Raw genomic sequence first — 8,772 nt, forward strand, 5'->3', positions numbered from 1 at the left:
TCTGTGAGCAAATCTCTTCCGAATAATAACTTAATAGCCTGAAGAGTTGACAGCAATTCTACCCTGAAGATTAGCCTGACAATTTCTGCTTCGTGGAAGACAATTGAGTAGCTTGGATTTGCTACTCCTAGCATTTAATGCGGGAATTGGGGATATTCAGTGGTGAGATGGGAAAACTGTTTTCCTGTCTGCCTCTGCTATCCTGCTCCTTTTTTTTTTTCTCTTTTTCCCCTTCTTCTTCTTCTTGCAATTATATTATGACATTCCTTTAGGCTGCGAAAATTGCATCTGTTTATGAAGAAGCGAAGGTTTCTTTGCAGTCCTGAATCTGCTGTTGTTTTTACTGAAGCTGTCATGTTTCTGTAGTCTTCTAAGATGAGCTGGCCATATTGTGCATGGTACATTAGAGGAGGCCACATCATTTATTAAATATCCTGAGTAGGTGCTGTCCTATATACGTGTTTTAATGTCTGGTGAGTTCATGCAGTTTGATGATGATGCTAAGAAAACTCTGGAATACCTGCTTTCTTATAGAGCTACTCCTTTTTTCCAACTCACAAGGCATCGCTGTACTTCAGTGCTGAAGTTAGGTTAATTGAGTTGTAGGAGAAACCTACTTGAACTCGGTGAAGCCAACCGGTCTGAAGTATGTGTTTCTTGAAGCTATTTATTTTATGTTGCAAAATATGACCACTTCCATCTTAGCGACTTGCTATGGAGCTCAGTTCATAATTTAACTCATCTAATGTAGCAGAAAATCTTGTGTGCTTAGGAGCTTGAAATCTGCATGTGTTTTTTTCTTAAATACTTGACTTTGTTGCACCTGTAACGAGGGTAACATCTTGTTTGTAGAAATAACAAACCAAACTTGGTGTTCCTTTGCTAGCTGCTGCATGTTCACTCTAGAGTTATAAATCAGAGGGTAGATCCAGATGCGGTCATTCTTCCTCCTTCACATTAATGGAGAGCACACTACAGGAACAACTGACTTGAAGGAAATCTGTCTGCATCTGTCTAGTCTTCCTCGTAGCAAGGAGGGTCATATGGATCGAGTTATTACTACTCTTGGATAAAATGCTTTAGGTGGGTTTCTGAAGTGTAGCAATGTCAAGCATCTCAGACTTACTGGGTCTTCAAGCTTTCATTCCTCATGACTCAAAATTCCTTGTAGATCTGACTTCTGCTTATTTAGATCTATTGAAAACAAATAGGAGGAAGTCCTCTAAAATACGGCTTATAATATTGTTCCATTGACAGAGCCAATTCTGGCAAGTGTAATGAAACAATTCAGCTCTTACGAAGTTTGGTACAAGTTGCTTACTTGTAAGTCCTGTAGCAACCCTGTTTTTGTGTAGTCTGGCTGTCCTTAGGTACCTTGTAACTGTCTTCCTTTGTAACGTGCAAGCTAGTTTCTACAGCTTGTTTTTATTTCCTAGATCTAAAAGAACAAGTTTCAATGAACAAATGAAACTTAAGAACCTGTAGCATCTTATTTTAATGAAGTAGAGACCACATACTTTGTAGTTGTCTCTTTTCAAGTCCAAGTTAGACTTCAAAGGTCTCACCTTTAGGAGGCTCATGAAGACTCATTCTTGCTGTTGTTTTTTGGCAGGGCTGCAGTAGCAGGTAACACCACACTGGTTTGCACTGGGAGGGAGGGGTTGTGGCAACGCATGCATTAAGAAACTTCTTAGATGGAAATAAACGTTTCCAGAATAAGTGCTATGTGTGCATCCACCAGGTAGTGAAGTTCTTCCCCACCCTGAAAAATGTTTGCTCCATGGTTGCAGTCTCATTTTGCTAGCCATGGACTACCTCAGCTGGCTTAGCATCAGTGCCAGGTTAGACGGTTTGGAGGTCCTCGGGTTCTCTGGATGATTATCCTGCAGCTGAGATCAGGCCTGCAGCCACTTCAGCATCTGATATTGCTTCCCAGCTGTCCTCTGTTTGGAAAGGTTTTGACAGGTTTCTAATTCTGAAAAAGCTCTGTGCAGTGTTGGCAGCACTAAGGCTTCAGTTTTACTGGTGATAGATGCAACACCAGTGATGGTAAATCATAGTTAGGCTGTGCTCTGCTTCTGCGGGAAGAATATCTCTGCTGAAATTTGTTATTCAGTGGTTAAGATCCAAAACTGGTATTAGGCTCCAAACCAATGTGCAGCCTCCTTTGTTTTTGTCTAGATTTACTGGATACAGCACTGGTACTCAGTGTTTTTTATCATTTCTAAATGTTAGTAGTTATTGCGCGTGCCAGAGTGCCTTCACTTGTCAAGATCTATGATTGGGAGCGTGGTGTTTTGGAACCACTTGTTCTGTTCTTTCTGGTCTCCACAGAAAACTGAGTGCTTCAACATTAAGGAGGCAACGTGATCAAAGACAGGGTTTTGGGGGTAACTTGTTGGCTGCTGTGGTGATAGCTCAGGGTTTTGTCTTGCAGCATATAGGCTGGGGGACTTGAGGCTCTTGGCATCCTCCTGGCTGGGGATGCTTCAGGGGACAGGTTCGGAGGTAAGAGCAGCTATGTGTTGGGTGAACGTTGGATGTTCAGGCAGCCTTCTGTGATACCATCTGTTTGCAGAGACTCGAGGGGATGGAGTGTGACGTACAGGTGTCTAGTTGGACCATATATACTCAATATCTACTGTAAGAAACCTTGTGTTCATTTGGACTTGGTGCAGTCATCTCAGTAATCCTGGTTTTGTTTGTGTGATTGAGCTAATACTCCTATTTGGATTTCTTGCACCAAAATAGCTTCTTCAGGTTCTCTGAAGGCCTGCAGGGCTGAGGCAGATAGTGTAATTATTCCCCAGCGGTGTCTTGAAACCAAGTTCTTTAATTTTTTTTTTCCTATGGGTAGATTCTGTTGAATGCTTGCAGTGATCCTGGATGTCGAACCTCAGTTGAGTGCTGTGGTCCTTCTGTGGACTCACAGCTGATACTGATCCTAAGACCCAATGCAGCTGAAGAATCTGAGTCATCACCATCTTTTTGGCTTGGAAAAAGATTAACATTATTAAATGTTTGACAAAGCTGTTCGCTGTGACACCTTTTGGTAAACTGGGGCTTGTCTTCACAAACTGTTCGATCAGTCTCTGCTAACATTTACAAAAGCTTGGAATAATCCCTGTGTTCTCGTTGATCTGCTCTTCTATAGCATGTTATAACTGTAGTGCGAGGCGTGTTAGAGTAGGAAATATGCTTGCTAAGGAGGTGTTCTAAAATACACTTGTGCTGAAATCCCATCTGTTAAATCTTCTTGAGCTCCTCTCTTACCGACTCTAACATTGAACGTAGTAATAGTTTACACCACTCAAGCAAACTAACCTTAAAACAGTATCGCAGTGTCCTGATGCTAGTTTTGTGTGGTATTCAAATACGTCTCCTCTTTGATGAATTGAGATCGGGCTCCCTGTTAATAGCTTTGGGATCATTTGCAATTAAATGGAGTCAAGTCTTCCAAGGGATTTACCCTTGGACCAGTGCTCAACACCAGTATCTGAGCTTCCCCTAACTAATAGACTTGCCTGAGGCACAGGTGGCTAAATTTAGTCTTCTAGCAAGCTAGTTATGACCTTGTGTTACAAGGACTTTTTCTACTTGTATCTATATCAAAACGTAAAGACTGATTTTTCTGTGGTGGACGGAGCTTTGGGGCTCAGTGACACTGAAAAGCTTTTTATGTTGGATCATCGGCTGACGCCTCCAGTGCTGCTGTTGGCAGCAATTAACTCTGTACTTGGATGCAGTTCAAAAGGTCTACAAGTGATCTACTGGTACGAAGCGATCCTCACCGGTGGGTATTAAGGCTTCAAAGAAGACAGATGCCACTTGGAGCGTAGAGCAGGTTACTTGGTAATGAACACTTCTAATTGACAGCTACACTGAAGATTAGGGATTGAAAGCGGAAGTTGAATCCAAGTGGCTTCGTACAGATGCAATTTCTTAACTGTGTGAATGGTAAATGTTTGCCTTCGAGGTAAGGTTAAGTTTATCTGTACAAAATAGCACTTTACTCCAGCTTCTGGGAGAAGTTTTTAGAGTATGTGAGACAGTGCACAGAGGTGGACGGTTCTGGCATCTGCTTTATTGCGTGGGTTTGCCTCCTTGTGTGAAGTGAGACTTATCCTCCGTGTTCAACTTTAGCAGCTTTTTGTTAAGGCTGCTTCTAATTAAATACATAATTCATCCTACGAGTGTAATGAAGGAGATGCCTTCAGTATGTAATCAGGCTTCTGGAGCTCTTCTGCCATCCTCGAAAAATGCCAAACTTCTCTGAAGTTGGTAGCACGCGGCCAGCTGAATGGGAAAAGTTGCTGCTGGGAAGTCGAACAGGATTTTCAAGTGTCTGCCGCGCTTGCTTATGTTTAGGAGTGCAGTGAGTGGTGTGGTTTTTCTTGGCTTGTGAAAGAAACTCTCTTGCAGGTAAGTGGGCAAAACCCTTATTGTTTGGCATGGGCACGGCTTGCCAGTTGGGACCGTCAGGATTTATCTCCCTGGCATTGACTTGGTTATTGTTGGCTTGCTAGTCTCTTGCTTGCTACAGGTAGTATGTGTTGTTTTATTTTTTGGAGGGCTGAAATATTACTGATTAAGGACTAGGGTCGTTGAGTAACATGCTGAGTGAATCTGAGTGAATTTCAGTAGGTGAGTGTGTGTCTACATCTATTGCGTTGTGTGTTTCTGGTCATTGCGTCTTCAGCAGAGCTGGAAAAAGTACAGAGGAGGGCAGCTGAGTTGAAGGCAGAGGAGCAGCTGCCTATCCTGGGGAGTCTAAAGTGTCTGAGACTCTTAGGATTGGAAACACTTCTTTAAAAATCAGGCAACAAACTTCTGGATCTTGTTGTTGTAGGAGCTTGTGGAAGCTGATGTTTTAGATGCATTCAAAAAGTGATCGGACAAACCCATGGTCAGCAGGTCCATAAAATGAATGCTGGTAGGACTGGGCAGGCATGTCCATACGAACGTCTGTAATCCGGCAGTTGTGGATGCTGGAGCAGACTGCAGAAGCATACTGTTCCCTGTAGCACCTGCAGTCATCGTGGATGGAGACAGAATAGCAGGAGGGCACTTCTCATTTCAATTATTCCAGTTTTATGAACCCACTTGTCTTTCCAGAATATTGGGGCAGGGTGGGAAGGCAATATTTCTGAAGAGCTCTGGAATATGGCTTACGGATACTTACTGGAAGGAAAATCTCAGTGTTTCTCAGCATACTGTACATACCTACAGGTCTCCCGTGCTGTACGTATTCAAAGGAGATTTGCTGTACAACATACTGCAGCTTATGTGTAAAAGCGCTTCAAGGTGGGATAAGTAGAAGCTGAAACCAGGCAAAAAAAAAATTAAGGATGAAGAAAATAATTGAAGATGAAGTTCTCGGTCCCTTTAAAAGGGAAAAGATTCTTGAAATTCCACCTTTTTACGCAGAAAGTGGGAGGAGGTGTTCATAATGCTTCTCTTCAGCTTTCCTAGTGTGGGATTGTGACCAGCAGGCAGCCAGGCCTTCCTTGCAGGCGGTGATCGGCTGGTAGCCCAGAACAGGGCAGGGGCAATGATGAGTGAAGCATGCACATATTAATGTCCTGCTCTGTGTCATACTAATTACATGAAGTATATATAGTGATGATCGCAACACTTCCCCGATGCTGTTTTTCTTGTGTTCATGTCGTGGCTGACCAACTGTGGATTGCTTTTTTAGTTTTAGCTTTCTCCGTGCCTGCTAAAAATCTAGTTTTAATCAGAAATTGGACTGTTAAACCAGTAGTCTTTTTAGCACGTTTGAGGAGCTGTTGATGTAGTTTTGTATCTAAACATGAAACTTGGTGTTTCAATACCTTGTTTGGTATTGAAACGTCCTGTTGTGGAGCGTTAAAAGCTTGCAAGGCTGTGGTGGTAACTGCCGTGCCCAAAAGGGGAGGTTTTGGTCCTGCCTTTCCCACGTACTGCTGCTGGTGCTCGTCAAACCTGTTCCTGAGCTGCCCTAACTCTAACCTGGCACAAAGCTCTCTGGGTATTGTTGGGTTGGTTTTCTCCTGTTGCTGTAATGAGTTAGATTTGTTCACGAATGGGTCTGATAAGCACAGGCAGGGGAGAAACTGGCAGAAATTCCTGCCGGGGGTTGCTGCAGCTCTTCCGTTGCCCCATCTTATGGAGAACATGCTTGGGTTTTCCTTCAAAGATCTCTTTCTTCCTGATGCAAGTTCCAGACTGCAAGCATCTTTCCAACTTTTGGGGCCCCTGTGGGTTGTTGGTCTCCCCTAAATGGGGTTCACACATGGAGGAGGAGAACCATGAGGGATAACTAGAAGCTGCAAAGAAGCTAAAGTCTACAAAAACTCTTGAGGAGCAGCAGAGGCCTTGATGAATGGAGATGAGTGGGCTTTTCTTGGAAAGTGTCACTTCATCTCTTTAGAGGGCCAGTGGTGTCACCTGAGTACATGGCAAGCTTTCTGAATCTGTCAGGTAGGGAAAAAGGATCTCAAATACCTGCATTTGGGTTACTGGCTTGTGCTTAGGCTTGAGGAGGAGTATCAGCTGAGCAGGCTATTCTAAAGAGCATTAAATTAGGAGTCTGTTAATGATTTAGTAAACCAATGTAGTAAGTGGGGGAATGTCGAGCAAATCATCTTTGCGAAGGCTGGGAGAGGTGAGTGCTCTGTAACAGAGCTTGGTTACCCTTTTCTTCAGAAGCGTATGAAGAACAGAAGAAACTCATCTTCAGATGCTAATCAAAGGGATGTTGCAAGAAAACTCCTTGGACTAGATGGGATTTTTAAGTGTTACTGCATGATCCAGGCTGGGATTGAAACCTGGGAGTGTGAACTTCACCGTGTCTAGTAAGACAAATGCCATTTGGGACGACTTCTTTTAGACTTGACTTAGGAAGGGTTTACCTTTCCTCCCAGCGAGACTGGGAGTGGGAACGTTCCTTGTGCAGACGTTAGAAGAATATCAACTGTGTGACTCTCGTAATCCATAAAGGGATCCTTGGAAAAGAAGAAAAAAGAAAAACCCAAAATATGAGCAAAGTGCACCATGATAATAGTAATACTCAGCGTGTGATCCAGGTACTGTGTGTTTTGGAGGAAGATGTAAGGTGAGCAAGTGCTGTGTAGAGGCACTTAAGACAGATTGCGATCAGAGTGTTCTTTAAAGCCTCTTTCAATAAGATAGTGAGAGTTCAAAATCCCACTTTTCAAATATTTATCATAACTCAATGTTTAATCAAGGTGGATGCTTTGTTTCAGTCCTCTCTGAACTCGAGGCACCCAGACCGTTACTTGGTGCTGTTTCGTTGGGTTCCGTTTCCCCTCTGCTCTTGTTTCAGGGGAAGCCAAAGGGCAAGCTCTCTTTCTTTGCTCTGCAGTAAAAAAAGAGTAAAAAGCAGATGTTTCATGGTAAGATGTGTGGTGGTTTTTCCCAGAGCCACACACTATCTTCCTTCCAGGCTACTGTTTCTTGCACAGTATCTGCAGCTGTTGGGGGGGAAAAAGGTTAAATCATCTGGAAGTGAAAAGTAAAATGCTCCTTGAGTGGGCTTTCCCAGTTTGAGTTTCAGGCTTTGGAGGCTGTTTCAAACAGGTCAGGGTTTCAGGAGTGGAGGCTGGTATCAAAAGGATAGAATATAGTTATCTTCGCGAACGTCCTCGGCGGGGCTGTAATGTCTCTGTGCACTCAGGCTGAGATGTCGTTGAACCATGTAATATCGAATGATTGCTTGCTGCTGGAAACATGTAGTCTAGCTCCATGTTGGGAATATCTTAAGTAAGTATAGGCAGTGAAAACTTTATATAATGAAATTTAATTTAGAGTAAGCAGGACTCTGTTCCGGATGAGTCAAAAGATTTAAAGAATTTCATGATATTCATGTGTTGTGAGTAGACTCTATCTGAACTTGCCCGTGTGTTTTCTCTAAATCTTGTAGTCTCCTTGTCTTATTTGAGGGCACCATTCTGTTCCCTTTCATCACAAAGACTGTTGGCATCAGTTTTGAAGTCTTCAATATTTTGCTGTTAACAAAATGTAGGCTTCCTGTTATGCATTAGAAGTACATGTGGGTTTCAGCAGCTTGCTGGGAATATCGAACCTTCACACACGCAGAGATCGCAGTTAGGCATGCCGCTAGGTAACTCAGAAAATTGTTTGCTGTTTTCCTTTTGTAAAGGCAAAATTGAGATCTAGACCTGCTTGCAGCATTCTCTTGCTACGTTTGAAATGTGTGGGCTACTCATGAGTTAAGGGAATTGAGAGAGAGAGATGTCAAATGGTTTTTGCAAGCAGCAGTGTTGTTTTTTTTTTTTACCTAGGTGTCAGACAATAAATACTGTTCTGAGCAGTGCCCAAGTAGAGTGTCAGAATAAAAGCTGACTCTTTCTTCACTTGAGTAGAATGAATGTAGATGTCGGCTTTGGGGTGTATTCAGGGAGGAATTTGCAAGTCACTGAGTCCAAGCAGGAGCTTTGCTTCAGGTAAGTTGTTAAGGCATTCAGCTTTCTGTCCAGCTCTTTTCCAGGTGTTGAATGTATTTGTTTTTGGCAAAAAGGCAGCAAAATCTACCCAACAAGGTGTGACTTCTCCCCATTTGACACCGCTGCTTTCCGTGTTTTGAGAGCAGACAGCCTAATGTGTAGTTCGGGTCCTTTCTGCTTCACTGCTGCTCTGCTGTCCACTAGACATAGGTTTTAATATCTACTGATAACTGGCAAATAAAACTGCTTATTTATTCACAGCTATTTGGCACATAATGCTGCTTATTTAGTCTACGCAATCAAA

Source organism: Pygoscelis adeliae, unplaced genomic scaffold, assembly GCF_000699105.1.
Source record: "Pygoscelis adeliae isolate BGI_AS28 unplaced genomic scaffold, ASM69910v1 Scaffold365, whole genome shotgun sequence".
NCBI lineage: Eukaryota > Metazoa > Chordata > Aves > Sphenisciformes > Spheniscidae > Pygoscelis > Pygoscelis adeliae.